Raw genomic sequence first — 15,857 nt, 5'->3', positions numbered from 1 at the left:
AGACCAGCAAAATCTCATGTCCTACCTGAGATTCCAAGTACTTATGGCGTTCAATCAAACTATCTACATAAGTTATATTAGGAAATGCACTAGTCAAAATATAAATTTTGTAACAAATAAACATTTTTTGCTTTAGTCTCACACAGAAGGTGACATTTTAAAATATTAATTACCATCTATTTTCAGTACCCTGCAATAATGACATTCCTTTGTTCTTCTTCATGCAAAAACATTATTAAAATTGTAACTTGGAACAAGATTTTTGACTCACACAAGATTTCTAGAGGCTAAGGTCCATAGATTCCAAAATTACACTCAATTTCTTGTAGACTAAACTTCCAGAATCATACAGTATTTTGGTAGAGTATGTTTATGAAATTACACAGTGGTATTACAGTAATATTCTCATGGCCAGGACCCTGGAATCACACATATTTCTTTCAGGCCATGTGTGCTGGTTTGAAAGGATATATGCCCCCTAGAAAAGCCATGTTTTAATCAAAATCCCATTTCATAAGGGTAGAATAATCCCCATTCAATACTGTATGTTTGAAACTGTAATCAAATCATCTCCCTGGATGATGTGATTTAGTCAAGAGTGGTTTTTAAACTGGATTAGGTGATGACATGTCTCCACCCATTTGGGTGGGTCTTGATTGGTTTATTAGAGTTCTATAAAAGAGGAAACGTTTTGGAGAGAGGGTGATTCGGAGAGAGCAGATAATGCTGCAGCACCATGAAGCCGAGAGTCCACGAGCCACTGACCTTTGAAGATGAAGAAGGAAAACACCTCCCAGGGAGCTTCATGAAACAGGAAGCCAGGAGAGAAAGCTAGCAGATGACGCCGTGTTCGCCATATGCCCTTCCAGCCGAGAGAGAAGCTGTGACTGTGTTCACCATGTGCCTTCTCACTTGAGAGAGAGGAACCCTGAACTTCATCGGCCTTCTTGAACCAAGGTATCTTTCCCTGGATGCCTTTGATTGGACATTTCTATAGACTTGTTTTAATTGGGACATTTTCTCGGCCTTAGAACTGTAAACTAGCAACTTATTAAATTCCCCTTTTTAAAAGCCATTCCATTTCTGGTATATTGCATTCCGACAGCTAGCAAACTAGAATACCATGTTTCCAGACTCATCTTTTTTGATGGTTCATGTTTTTATGGACGTGTTTTAAAAAACCAAGTTTCCAGATCACATAAGTTTATTACATGTCAAGTTTCCAAAAAATGCAAAGTTATGAACTGGCATAGCATTATTATAAGCCAAAATGGCAAATCACATATTATTCCTATAGACCAATGTTCCAGAATTATCCAAAGTTCTTTTCAAGCCATTGGATCCAGAATCACACAGCATTCCTGGAGGCTAATGTTCCATACCTACATCTGATTCTCACAGACGAAGTCTCCAGAATCATGTAACATTCCCAGAAGACCTGGGTTCTAGAATCCCACATCATTCTTTTAGATGACCTCCCTGGTCTCTGGTTCCTAAGTTGCCCACTGAGCTAGAAATTGAAGTTGACTGTATCTGCTTCCAAGTAAGGGGTCCCAAACATTGCCCCTCCAATTGACAATTATTCTATCTCTACAGATACCTCCAGCTGTTGTATAACCCATAAAGGATTCTAGAAGTGTTTGTATATTTGTGAAAGGCAGGACCAGAGTGAGTGGTGACATTATAAGCATAAGGAATTTTAATATTAATAATAATTAAGACAATATCTATTGAATGCCTAACTAATATCTAGATATCATATTTATATAGTAGATAGTCTCATTTAATCCTCAGCATTCCATAGTTAAATTATTGATATACTAAACATCATTAAAAGTTATCATTAATACATACATTTCATAGATGATAAAACTCAGCCTTAGAAAGGTTAAGTGACTTGTCTAAGGTCATACAGCTATGAAGACGCAGATTCAAAATTAGAACCCTGGTTGTTGTTTCCAGAGCTGTGGGGAGATGCCTCTAGAACCATGGGAGAGCAAGGAAAAGGCCATCCCAACTTTTGAGATCAAAACCACTAACTTTTAACAGGAAAATGATAAAAGGAGCTCTCTGCAGAAATGTTCTCTCCTAGGAGTGGGGAGAAGGTGAGCCCCAGGTTTGACTTCTCTCTTCTCACTCTAAGGTAGTGGTTATCATTAGTCAGCTGACATCTAGTGAGCCAGCTCTTCTGGATCTAGTTCCATAGTCTGCCTAGTGGACTGGTGAGTCAATACCAGGTTCCTCTTAGCCAGGTTCATTTGTTTATTGGTTCATGCTTTCAATCAATTTTTTTGTACACATATTACATGCCTGTTTAATTGTACATCTGTTCATCCATCTCAAATTCCCCCAGCTTAAATGAGAGTTTCTGAGTTAAAATTCAGCACAAAATTTTACTATTCCTGCCCATGAGAAAGCAACATCTTACCTTACCAAAACAATCAACTGGTAAACTGATAGCAAGGTATTAAACAACTGTTTTCAGACCTTGGTTAACAGGCACACGAGAGTATTACCCCTGAGAGAAGGGAAGTACATGAGATGAACCCAATGTGTGTAGCCACATTCGGGACTGTGGTGCTGGGAGGAAATCTCCAGCGGAGCACAGGGCTCTGGTTAAGTTGAGGAGACATCAGTGCTCAAGAATGGTGAGGAGGATGGGCACGTGGCTAGAGTTCTGGAGAGGGAGGACACATGAACTGCATCAAGATCCTCTTGAATCTTTATTGAATTAAAAGTTATTCAAGTTGTAGTAGGTTGAATAGTGTCCCCCCAAATTCATGTTCACTCAGAACTTCTGAATATAACCTTATCTGGAAATAGGATCTTTGCAGACATAAGTAAGTTAAGAAAAATTCATACTGTTGGGTCTGAATGCCAATGACTGGTGTCCTTAGAAGAGGAGGACATATAGAGACAGAGATGAAGACAATGTGAAGACAGAGGCAGGGAATGGAGTGATGTATCTACAAACCAAGGACCCCCAAGTATTGCCTACAACCACCAGAAGCCAGGAGAGAGGCATGGAAAGGCTTTTTCCTCAAAGCCTCCAGAAGGAACCAACCCTGCAATCACCTTGATTTCATACCTCTAGCCTCTAGAACTGTAAGAGAATAAACTGCTGTTATTTTAAACCAATCAGCTTTTGATATTTTGTTATAGCAGCCCTAGGAAACTAGGCACATTTAGGTTAAAACTCCCTGAGGTCAGACAGAGAACAACTATGGATTTGTAAATTGACTAATACTCAAGAGTTCATACAGGTGAAGAGATGTTTGTGCTCCAGCCAGGTAGAGTAGAAATTTCTCACTGATCACCCGGGGCACTCAGCTCCAGATCCACCCTAACAAAGATTTAAGTGGGCTTTGAGAAGATCAAGCTAATTCTTTGTCAGTTTGATTTCCTGACATAAAAATCCCAACATTCTTTACAAGAAGACATCAAAATATTCAACATCATAATATCTACAATGTCCAGCATTCAGTTAAAGATTACTAAGCATGCCAAGAAGCAGTATAGCATGACTCAAAACCAGGAGAAAAATCAGTCAATAAAGGCTGTAATGATTAAGTTCATGTGTCAATATTGCTAGATAATAGTACCCAATTGTTTGGTCAAGTAAGCACTGGCCTGATTGTTACTGTGTAAGTATTTTATGGATTTAATTGAGTGCATCTATGGATGATTACATCTCCAATCGACAAAGAAGACTGTTTTCAGCAATGAAAGAAGTTTTACACAATCAGTTGGGGGACTTTAAGGATAATTTCAGCAGTCAGAAAGAATTTCTATCCAAACTTCATCCATCCACCTTTTGCTGAGGAATCCATCAAACTCTTCACTTGATTTCCCAACGTGTGGCCTGCCCTTTGGAATATGGACTCACCAATCCCCACAGTCACATGAGCCAATTACGTTGATAAATCTCATAATATTTGCATACACATATATCCTGTCCTGTTTCTCTAGAGAACCCTGACTTATGTAGAGGCAAAAACAGAAATGACAGGTGATGGAATTGTCAAATAAGCACTTTAAAACAGCTATCATAAATATACTCAATGTGTTCAAGGATTTAAAGGAAAATATGAATATAATGAGAAGAAAATCTAAGGTTAAAAAATAACCTTATGAAATTTCAGAGATAAAGAAATACAATAAAACAACATGTGAAATGAAAATTTTGCATGGGATTAAGAGCAGATTAGAAGAAAACATCAATGACCTTGCAGACATAACAATAGCAAGTGTCTAAACAGAAACACAGGCATAAAAAGACTTAACAATAAATAAAAAGAGCTACTGTGATCTATGGGAAACATTAAGCAGTTTCATATACACATAGCTAAAATCTTGGAAGAAGGGAGAAGGGGCAGAAAAGTATTTAAAGAAATATTGGGCAGAATTTTTCCAAATTTGATAGAAAATATAAAACCACAAATCCAAGAACCTCAATGAATTCCAAGCAAAACAAAAACAGAGAAAAACAAAACAAGTTACGTCATGACCACATTGTTGAAAATTAGTGATAAAGAGAAACTATCAAAAGCAACTAGAGAAAAGAGGACGCTTTTATGTCAGACAAAAAAATGATAATACCACAGCTTCCTGTCATGAACTATGCAAGTCAGAAAACCGTGAAAGACATCTTTAAAGTGCTGAGAGAAAAAAACACGTCAGTTTTTTTTTAGAACTATAAATTTGTGAAAATTGCCTTCAAAATGAAGGCCAACAAAAGACTTTTCAGAGAAACGAAAGCTGAAAGGATTCAATTGCTAGAAGATCAACACCTAATGAGAAAGATTAGAGGAAGTTCTCCACCCAGAAAAAAAACTCATAACTGATTGGAATGTGACTCAATAGAAGTGAGTAAAGAGCGTCAGATATAGTAAATATATTCGCTAACAGAAAATGTTTTCTCTTATTTTGAAAGTTCTTTAGAAGGTAATTGAATGAATATGTAAGAATAATCGCAAAAATGATGGGATGGGGAATGAAAGTATAATGTAAGGACCGTACATTGCATGTGAAAGGCTGTAATTGTATTTAAAGGTAGACAATGATGAGTTAAAAACATGTATTGTAAGCCATAGAGCAACCACCAAAAAAATAAAACAAAGGGGTGTGCCTAAGGTTTCGGGAATGTTATCCTAGTGCGCGGAACCTTTGTAGAATCTTCTATAATGCCCTCAGTGTTCTTTAGAATTGGCAGGAACGGTTTTGGTTGGGATTTGGCAAACTCTGATATGTAGCAATGTCTAACTTCAGCTTGCATAAGGGTGATCTCCAGAGTAGCCTCTTGACTCTATTTGAACTCTCCCAGACACTGATACCTTATTTGTTATACCTCTTTTCTCCCTATTGGTCAGGATGGCATTGTTGATCCCATGATGCCAGGGCCAGGCTCAACCCCGGGAGTCATCTCCCATGCCACTAGAGAGAATTTCACTCCTGGATGTCATGTCCCATGTAGTGGGGAGGGCAATGATTTCACTTGCATATGAGGCCACATCTGAGCAATAAAAGAGGCCCTCTAGAAGTAAGTTTTAGGCATACCTATAGGTAGGCTAAGCTTCTCCACTACCTACATAAGCTTCACAAGAGCAAGACTCATGATCAAGGGCTTGAACTACTGATTCGGGTGTCCTTAATGTTTGACACAGTATCAGGGTTTCCTTGGTAGTAAAAGTGTAATAGTTCCATATTTTTTGCTTTTTGCGGGGGAAGCAGGGCATGGGCAGGCACCAGGAAATGAACCCGGGTCTCCAGAACGTCAGGCGAGAATTCTGCCACTGAGCCACCATTGCACTGCCCTAGTTCCATACTTTTTCTCCCATCCCTCAAGGGACTTTGCCAATACTCTTTGGCTATCTGCTCAATATACTATGGGATGTATCCAGGCATTCTATTAAGCTAAACAGGATTAAAGGCTCTCATTCTTATTCTGGGCTTCTTGTGTTTCGATTGTTTAAATGATCTATCCAGACAAGTTGAGTTAGATTACGTGCTATGGAAAATTTAGGTTCTGGACAAATTAAACCTTTCTTCCTTTGGTCTAAAGAGTAGGTGAAGTTCTAAAATACAGACAATGTCTTCCTTACCCCTGTGTTCTGAATTCCCTTACTCCCGCCCTGATCAGCTTTGTTCTTATCTCTAAATACCAGGTTGTGTTTATATAAAATAGCCTCTCAAACTCCAGAAATAACAATTGCCACTCTAGACTAAATGTGAATGCTACAAGAGTTTACAATCTAGGCCCTTGTTTTCTTATAAGTATTTATAAATGGGATACAATATTTGCTCCTTTGTTTCTGGCTCCTTTTGCCTCACCAAATATCTCAAAGGTTCGTTCACAATGTTGCATGCCTCCCAACTTTGTTCCTATTTGTAGCAGCCCAATATTTGACCATATGTATACACCATCGTTCACCAATCTACTTTTCAGTCAGTGCATCCTTCAGCCATCTCCATCCACTGGGCATCATGTATAATATGCAAAGTCAACAGTCCATCAACACTCTCAATTTTAGATAATTTCATTGTTCCCAAGAGAAAGATAGTCAATAAACATAACCTCACCAAATAGAAAATCCAAACCTTCCCTTAACTCTTGTCCCTCCCCACATTATTTATTCTTGTGTTGCTGTGGTACTACTGATGTTTTCCTGTTAAACATAGCCCATAGCATGTGAGAGCAGTTTTCTCCCTATACCCCGAACTTATGCAGTTTTTGTACAAGATTGGTACTTTTGCAGTAGTTCATGCAAGAACTTATTTATATTTGTAGTGTTAATCTGTGGGACACATGAGTCTATACAATCCACAGGGATTTAAAAAAAAATATATTAACATAAAATTGTGGGATACTGATATGGGAATGCTTAACAGGAAATTTCCAGCTTCAAATCCTTATTTTAGAAGGGGTATTTTATCAATATTTAAAAGTACTATCTTAAGAAACTAGAAAAGGAAGAGCAAATTATATCCAAAATAAGTGGAAAGAGAATAAAGAGCAATAATCAATGAAATTTAAAATGAATAAACAATTGAGGAATTTAACAAAATAGAAAACTGACTTTTTAAAAGATCAATAAGTTGAAAAATTTCTAGAAAGATTCATCAAAAAAGAGAAAAGATACAAATTCCTAATACAATGCCTGAAAGGGAGACATAATTATAATTATAGATAATTGTCTAGAGACAATAACAGAATAATAAAGGAAAATAATGAACATCTTCATGCCAATAAAATAAAAACTTGGGTGAACTGGCCAATTGCATGAAAGACACAAATTATTAAAGAACTAGAAAAATCCAACTCACCGTATATATATTACAAGTATTTGTTGAGTTTTGTAAATGTTGCCTCATTCTTAGAGTTGTTTGTGTTACCTGCTATGACCTAATTTCACCTGCTTTGACGGATGTGACTTGTGTCATGTGAAAAAACAAGAGCAAATAAAATGCTCTGGCTACTTCTTCCTAAGTTGGTAACCATATTTGAGCAAAATGCAATGAACAGAGTTATGCTTGCTTTCCATCCTATTAAATAATGGAAGCCTACTAATGAAAAATGCTGTATGTCCTGACTAATCACAGTTAGAGCACACCCAGAGAGTCAGGGAAGGAAATCCCAGCCTGCCGTGTCACTATCAAGACACTTCTCATTGAGCAAACACATATGCTTGGCTCCCTGTGTCACAGCAAACTATGACAGAATGCTTCAGAGGCCACCTGCAGGTGGTCGAGGTAGAGAGAAAGACTAGCTCAAACATTCAGGTTGTCTACCTTTTTTGGCCATTTAGCTTATAAAGGGAATAATTGTTTGTATTTATGTATGTTTAATTAAGTCATTTGTATGATTTCTTAGTTCTGCTTCTGTGTGTGGTTTTTGCTATAATCTGAGCAAAATTGAAATTTAAATGGAACTTGGAAACTCAAGCACAACACTTATATTCATTAAAAAAAATTTGAATTCACAATTTAAAAGCTCCCCTCCTTGCTAAAAACCATACATCCTCATATCCAGATGGCTTCACTAGCATATTCTAACAAATATTTAAGCAAGAAAAAATACTAGTTCTAAACAAACTCTTTCAGATAAAGGAAGGGAAGTGAACATGTGCCAACTCCTTATGAGATCAGAACACCCTATCCAAGCTACATAAAAACATCACAAAAACAGAAGACTACAGACCAATACCACTCATGAACATAGACTGAAAAAATCCTTACAAAATATAAGCAAATGAAATTGTCAATATTTTAAGGAATAATACACCATGCCAAAATTGGGTTTATTGCAAGAGTGCAAAGTTGATTTAATATTCAAAAATCAATCAATGTAATTCACTACATTAACAGAATAAAGGATAAAAACCACATAACCAATAGATGTAGGAAAATATCTGAGAAAATTCAATAGCAATTTGTGACTCAGATTCTCAGTAAACTAGGAATAGAAGAGAATTCCTCAAGCTGATAAAAAAGGATCTATGAAATTGTCTTTATTCACAGAGAAATAAAAATGTAACTTAGGAAAGCCTAAGGAATCTATTAAAACAAGTGGCTAAACCCAATAAGTGACCTTAGCAAGGTCACAAGATGCAAGTCAAATGTCAACTGAATTTCTCTCCTAGCAACAGCAGTTAGAAATAAAAATTTAATAAAATATACTTATTATAGTATCAAATAATAAGAAATACTTGGGATTAAAGAAGTCCTAAATAAATGAAGAACTATTCTATGATCATGGATTAGAAGAATTAACATTGTTAAGATGTTAACCAATGGCATATTGATCAACAGATCCAAAACAATCCCAATGAAATGCCAGCAGGTGCTTTTTTAAAAACATTGACAAACCCATTCTAAAATTTATATGGAAATGCAAAGGACTTAGGATAGTCAAAACAACTTTGAGAAAGAAGGACAAAGTTGGAAGACTCATACAGCTTGGTTTCAAGATTTACTATAAAATTAAAATCATCAAGAGAGTATGGTACTGGCAAAAAAAAGTAGTCATTTAAATCAGCAGAGCAGAATAAAGAGTCAAAAATACTCTCAGACATAAATGATAAATTGATTTTTGGCACATTTCAACATAAGGGTAATCTTTTAACAAAAATGGTACTAGAATAACTAGATATCCATGACGGCAAAAAAATAAACCTCAACTCCTACTTCACATCATACACAAAAATAAACCCCAAATAGATCAGAGACCTAAAGGTAAAAGATAAAACTCTAAAATCTAAAATAATAGGAGAAAATCTTTGTGACTTTGGAATAGACAAGGATTTCTTAGCTATGAAAGAAAAAGCAAAAACCATAAGAGTATATTTGTTACATTGGTCTTCATTGAAATGAAAAACTGCTTTTTGAAAATCATCATTAAAAATGAACAGGTAAACCACAAGCTTGGAGAAAATATTTACTTTACATATATCTGACCAAAATAAATTAGATCCAGACTATAAAAGGAACTCTTAAAAACCCAATCATAAGAAAACAAAACCCAAATTTAAATGTCTAATAATGGCCATATGGTTTTTGCCAAGGGAGCCTACTATATTCTGGGGAGAAAAAATGGTCTCTTCGACACATGGTGCTGGGAAAATGGGCTGTCCACATGCAAAACCATGATGAATCCCTACCTCACGCCATATCCAAAATAACTAAAAATGAACCAAGAACCTAAACATAAAAGCTCAAACTGTAGAACTCTTAGAAGAAAACAAGAGAAATCTTTACAACCTTGGATTTGTCAATGAATTCTTAGATACGACTCCAAAGTACAAGTAACCAAAGAAAAAACAGGTAAATTGGATCTTATCAAAATGAAAAACTTCTGTGCATCAAAGGACATTATCAAGAAAGTGGAAAGACAACCTACAGTATGGAAGAAAATAGTTGCAAATGATAGGTCTGATAAGCATTTAATACTGAGAATATAAAAAGAACTCCTCTGATGCATCAACAAGAAGACAAACAACCAAACTGTAAAATGAGCAAAGGACTTGAATGCACATTTTCCCAAAGAATATATACAAAAATCAACTAGCCAATAAGCATGTGAAAAGACACTCAGCATCAGTAGCCATCAGGGAAATGCAAATCAAATCCATAGCAAAATACCACTTCACATCCAATAACATGACTATTATTTTAAAAAGCAATAACAGAAAATAGCAAGTGTTGATAAGGATGAAAAGAAATTGGCACCTTCGTACATTGTTGGTGGGAATGTAAAATGGTGTAGGCGCTACAGAAAATTGTTTGGTGGTTCTTCAAAAAGTTTAACAAAAACTACCATAGGGCAGGGCAATTCCACTTCTAAGTACATACCCCAAAGAATGAAAAACAGAACCAGGAACAGGTACTTGTACACCAATATTCATAGCAGCATTATTTACAATAAAAAAGTAGAAGCAACCCAACTGTCCATCAACAGATGAATGAATAAACAAAATGTGACACAGACATGGTAGAAAAGACAAAAAGCTGGTGGCGATTGCCTGGGGCTGGTTGTTAGGAAGATTACAACCAGAAAAGGGCGTATGCAAACATTTGGAGGTGAAGCAACTGTTCTATATCTTGATTTCTTACTATTTATATGGGTGTAAACATTTGCTAAAAGTCACTCAACTATACACTTAAAATGGGTGTGTTTTACTGTATGCATCATATACCTCAATAAAGTTGATCAAAAAAATGCTTGACTGTTTGCCCAGCATCCCATCCTATAAATAATGCGAACAGCTTTGACCCTCTTCATGGGTTGCAATTTCTTTGCTGAGGACAGAGGTAAATTAGGCTGAATTCGAGACAGAATTTTAGAGATTTTCACTGAATGAGCATATAAAATAAATTGCATTCCTACTTTTTTTAACTGACCAGTGATAATTTATTTTCTATATGCAATACATATTTCCTTATTCATCAAGAAAAGGCATCCTAAAAATCTTACTTGTATACTGTTCTAGTTTGCTAGCTGCCAGAATGCAATGTACCAAAAATGGAATGGCTTTGAAAAAGAGGAATTTATGAAGTTTGCTAGTTTACAATTCTAAGGCCATGAAAATGTCCCAATTAAAGCAAGTCTATAAAAATGCCCAAATTAAGGCACCAACAAGAGGTTACTTTCACTCAAGAAAGGCCGATGAAGTTCAGGGTTTTTCTCTCAACTGGAAAGGTACGTGGCAAACATGACAACGTCTGCTAGCTTTCTCTCCAGGCTTGTTTCATGAAGCTTCCCTGGCCAGGGGTGTTTTCCTTCTTCATCTCCAAAGATCTCTGGCTGCCTGGGCTCTCATGGATCTGTGGTTCTCTTGTGACTCTGAAGTCTTTTCCAAAATGTTTCCTCTTTTAAAGGATTCTAGTAAACTAATCAAGACCCACCTGTAATGGGTGGAGTCACAACTCCATGGAACCCATCAATCAAAAGTTACCACTCAATAATTGGGTGGGTCACATCTCCATGGAAACAATCAAAATGCTCCCAGCCAGCAATATTGAATGAGGATTAAAGGGCAGGCTTTTCTGGGGTCCACCACAGATTCAAACCAGCACATACACCAATATTCATAGCATTATTCACAATACATATGAGGTGGAAACTACTTAAGTGCCTACTCACAGATGAATGCACAAACAAAATGTGGTATATGCGTAAAATGGAATGTTATTCAGCTGAAAAAAACAAGGTTCTGGAACATGCTACAATACAGAGGGAATCTTGAAGACTTCATGTTGTGTGATATGAGCCAGACACAATGAACAAATATTATTATTACACTTATATGAACTATCCATTATAGGCAAATTCATAGACAAAGTCGATTAGAGGTTACCGGGGCACAGGGAGGTGCAATGGGGAGTTACAATAAAAATAACCCATTTCTGATCCTATAACCCCAAATTATAGGTCAGTTCATCAAGATGCTGCCCTGCCAGCAATCCGACTTCACTGTCACCAGATTTACTGCCCGTTATTCCTCAGGTTAATTCTGCAAACCAAGAGTTTTAGAGAAAGCACAGAGACATCTTAAGCCAGGTAACCCTAAGCACGAATGCTCCCAGAGGCCAACATGACCCTCAGAGTTTGAACACCGGACTTATGGCCAAATCAGGCCACATGCCTTTTTAAAAAGTTTTATTAAAGGTCTTTATAAAGCAACATCCAGGCTCCAGCTGCCAAGGAAAGCTTGTGATGCAGCGGGGCCTGGCTGGGTCATGGCAGGTGGCTGTGGCTGCCCACCCGACTGCTGAGAGATGGCAGTGGTGGGCAGGATCTCATCTTTGGGTTCCATGATGTTCACACGGTCAGGCAGGGGCTCCTTAGGACCAGTCTTACTACTGGGGTCCCAGGGCAGCATAATCTTCACATTGACACCTGGCATGCCCTGTCTGAGCAGCACATGGTGCACGGTTGTATGTATCAATATAAAAGTTAACAGGATCGCTACTGTGGACCATTAGGCCACCCACAACCTCATGGATTTAGCCGTCCTTATCTACTTGGAGTTTCCCAGACACTACAAGCTTGCAGCCCTTGGCCCCATTCTCCATGATAAAATGCAGCATACCATAAAGGCCCTCCCCCCAAGCCCTCCTAGCAGTTTGTAACGCAGAGACTCTGCCTGGGCGATGGCACAGAGGTCTCCTGTGGCTACCTTTTCAGCATAAAGCTCTACACAGCGCTCAGGGAAGCCAAACCTCTTCTGAACTACATACAGCAGTCCACTCCTGGATCCACTGGCTTTTCTCACTGAGAACATTCTGTGCCCTGGTGGCCAGAATAGTGATCTCTGTCCTGGCTGCTGTAGTTCGAACCTCAATGCCAGAGTAGCCATCTTCAGCTAGTTCCCGAGTGACACTCACTCAGTTCAGCTCTGAAGATGCATCAGCAACAAACTTCCTCTTCCTGGGAATTTGCACCGCCATCTTGCTGCCGCATGCCGCTGAAAGGAAGGGAGCATTCCTGCCATTGAACAAGTGAAAAATAGTCTCCCCGAACCAAAATTCTCTGTCAAAAGGCAAGGTTAGTGTCAGCCAGTAATTTGCAAAGGCTTGTTGAGTCCTCGCCTGACCCAGAATGAGGGGAAGTTATCCTTTTCCAAATTTTGAGCTTACCAGTAATTTGCTTCAACATGTCTGTAGTCATTCTTTATTTTTTCAGCAATGTTTCACAGACAGCTCTTCTTTTCTATTCAAAATGCTTCAGAATTTACTTTGAAAATTAAGATCACATAACCTCCAGCCTTGGAATTCTGAGTGACTTATTTTAGAAATGGCTTCAGTTTACATGCCTGTCATTTTAGACCATAATAGATCCCATGAACTGTTAAATGATGTCAGTTTGCTTTATTTTTGTTATGTTCATTGGCGAAGCTGCCTGTCTGATAGGAGCAGATTTGGCTGACTTAGTTATGCCCAGATGTGCTTAAATGCAAGACAGAAGAGAATAAATACTGAGTAAGAGTTTTAGTAAATTTATGCTGTATTTCTCATAAATTCCTGTGGGTTCCTTTTGGCATGAGCATTTAATTTATCATCCTCGGATCCTTTCTAAATAAAATCTGATGCAACAGCTAAGGCCAGAGTCAGGCTGGGAGCCTCTGCCTCTGATGAGCTGTTGCAAAACAACATAAATCAATTCAAGTATTCCTTGAGCATCTATGGTGTGCTTAGACCTTTGGTGAGGTCTACAGAAAATTCAGGAGTTTCTGGTCTCTCAGAGCCAACAGAATAAAGAAACTGAATGGTGGCTAGTCTTTGAACCTGAAGAACCAAATATTAATTAAGGTTCTTCTAGTTAATTAGCAGAATGAAGAATTCATTTAGCTTCTTTGTTATACGAATTTTAATGGGCTTTAGTGACTTTGTTTATAAAATAAGAAAAATTATCCCTATGCATTCCACAAGATTGGGGTGAGGTTTGAAGAAGGTAATGCTTATGACAGCACTTTATAAAATAAAAATGCAATAAAAGTGTAAAGTTCATTTAATAGAAAATGATCGGGGAGAGATGTCTAAGTGCATAAAAGTATTTATGATTTATTTGCTTATACACCCGTGGAACAGCAAAAAGGGACTAGAGAAAACAATAGATTCAGTTAAATTGAAAGATATTGAAATTAGATTTAAAAAGGTCAAGATTTAGACTTCCTTGTTTAGCTATGAGGAAGCAACTTGCATCAGACTCAAGTTTTCACTACAATCAATTAGAAAAGCTGGATAGCATATTTTGTAAAATCTCTTTGGAGAGATTGTGGCACTCCCAAGGTAGACAGTATTCAAGAGGCCAAGATCCTGGGGGAAAAAGGAAGTTCTTTGAAAGATGTCAATATTTCATCATAACTCTCCCCCTCGGGACAGCTGATGAGTCTCGGTACAGGGTGAGAAGCTGAGAAGCCTGGCAGAGTTTACCCACAAAGAGAAAGAGAAGGCAGCTGAGCTTTAGGTCTCCTTGCAGAGCTGGGGAACAAAAATTATGGTTCCAGTCAGCCAAGGCAGCCAGGGCTTGGGGATGCAAGATCCAAAGACAAGGAGGCACAGAGAAGTAAGCTTCATAATCGGCAGTTTTCTCCTTGAGACATTTTTTGTCAATTCTTAGCTGGGCAGGGGGAGAGGTTAGGAAGCAAGGCAAAAGGTGGCTAAAAGGTAGAGTGCAGTTTTTGGCAGTTCCTTGGTCCCTAGGAGTCAAAATTTTGGCTTTAGGATTTGCCGAGGATGAAGAACTCAAGGAACACGTGGGGTTCTCAGCTGGGCCCACAGGACGGCTGTTCTATGAGCACTCTGCGGAAGATGAAATCTTCTGAAGACTGCAGCTGTTTTTTTCTTTTTTTGGGGGGGGCATGGTCCAGGAATCGAACCCAGGTCTCCCATAAGGAAGGTGAGCATTGTATCACTGAACCACCTGTGCACCACAGCTGAGCCTTAAAGCATTTCAACCCTTGATTGGACTGAGGTGGACAGTCGCTGCTCTAACTGCTTGCCAGAGCAGAGGGTGAATCCTCTGTAGAGGAAGACAATATCATCCAAACTCTCCTCAAGTTTTAATAGAATCCCTCCTGTAGTCAATCAAAACTACCAGACACACCAAGTTACGGGCCAAGAAGGAAAATACATTTAAAAAAAAGCCCTATAGATAATCTACATAACAGGTTATCAGACACCAGCTTTAACTGTATTCATAAAAAGGTATGACAAGACAAGATGGAATATTTTACCAGACAGCTATAATCTATACAAAGGAATTAAACAGGGGGTGCGAGGGTAGTTCAGTGGTAGAATTCTCGCCTGCCATGCGGGAGACCCGGGTTCGATTCCTGGCCCATGCACTTCCCCTCCCAAAACAAACCAACAAGCAAAACAAAAAAACAAACAAAAATCCAATAAATGGTGCTGCAATAACAGATACTCACATGGAAAAATAATGAACTGTGATCTCATGATACAGCATACAAAAAAAAAAAGGAAATAAACAGATATTCAAAAACTGAAAAAGAATGTAAGTCATAAAATTGAGTATTCAGTAGATGGTTCAATAGCAGATTAGAGCAGCTGAAGAGAATTAGTGCATTCATTCTTAAGTCATTAGAAAATTTCCAGTTAGCAGTTCAAAAACCAAAGAAAAAGATGGGAAATATTGAAAAAAGCATACGGGACACAGTGTAAAGTTAAAAAATACATAGAAATGGAGTTTCAGAAAAAAAAAAAAGAGAAGTCTAGGGTAAAGAAATAATGGCCAAAATTTTTCCAAAACTGACAAAAATCATCAAGGTAGAGTTTCAAGAATTGCTGCAAAGTTCCTACCAGATAAATACAAAGAAAATAACACCTGGGAATAGCAA

At 37.8% G+C, this 15,857-nt stretch overlaps 1 long non-coding RNA gene and 1 pseudogene across 1 annotated transcript in view; one reads left to right on the top strand and one right to left on the bottom strand.

Annotated features, from left to right (window-relative positions):
* Positions 1–1,278: 1,278 nt before the first annotated feature.
* LOC143655212 (uncharacterized) overlaps positions 1,279–15,857 on the top strand; it is a 35,912-nt gene continuing 21,333 nt past the window's right edge. The window contains exon 1 of the long non-coding RNA XR_013162112.1: positions 1,279–1,543. This is a non-coding gene — a long non-coding RNA (uncharacterized LOC143655212). The remainder of the gene's footprint in view (positions 1,544–15,857) is intronic.
* Positions 12,168–12,945, bottom strand: LOC143656553 (small ribosomal subunit protein uS3 pseudogene; annotated as a pseudogene).

The sequence above is a fragment of the Tamandua tetradactyla genome, chromosome 14 (genome assembly GCF_023851605.1).
Source record: "Tamandua tetradactyla isolate mTamTet1 chromosome 14, mTamTet1.pri, whole genome shotgun sequence".
Classification (NCBI taxonomy): Eukaryota; Metazoa; Chordata; class Mammalia; order Pilosa; family Myrmecophagidae; genus Tamandua; species Tamandua tetradactyla.
The sequence above is the reverse complement of the archived record's forward strand: the minus strand, read 5'-3'. Positions and strand labels throughout refer to the sequence as shown.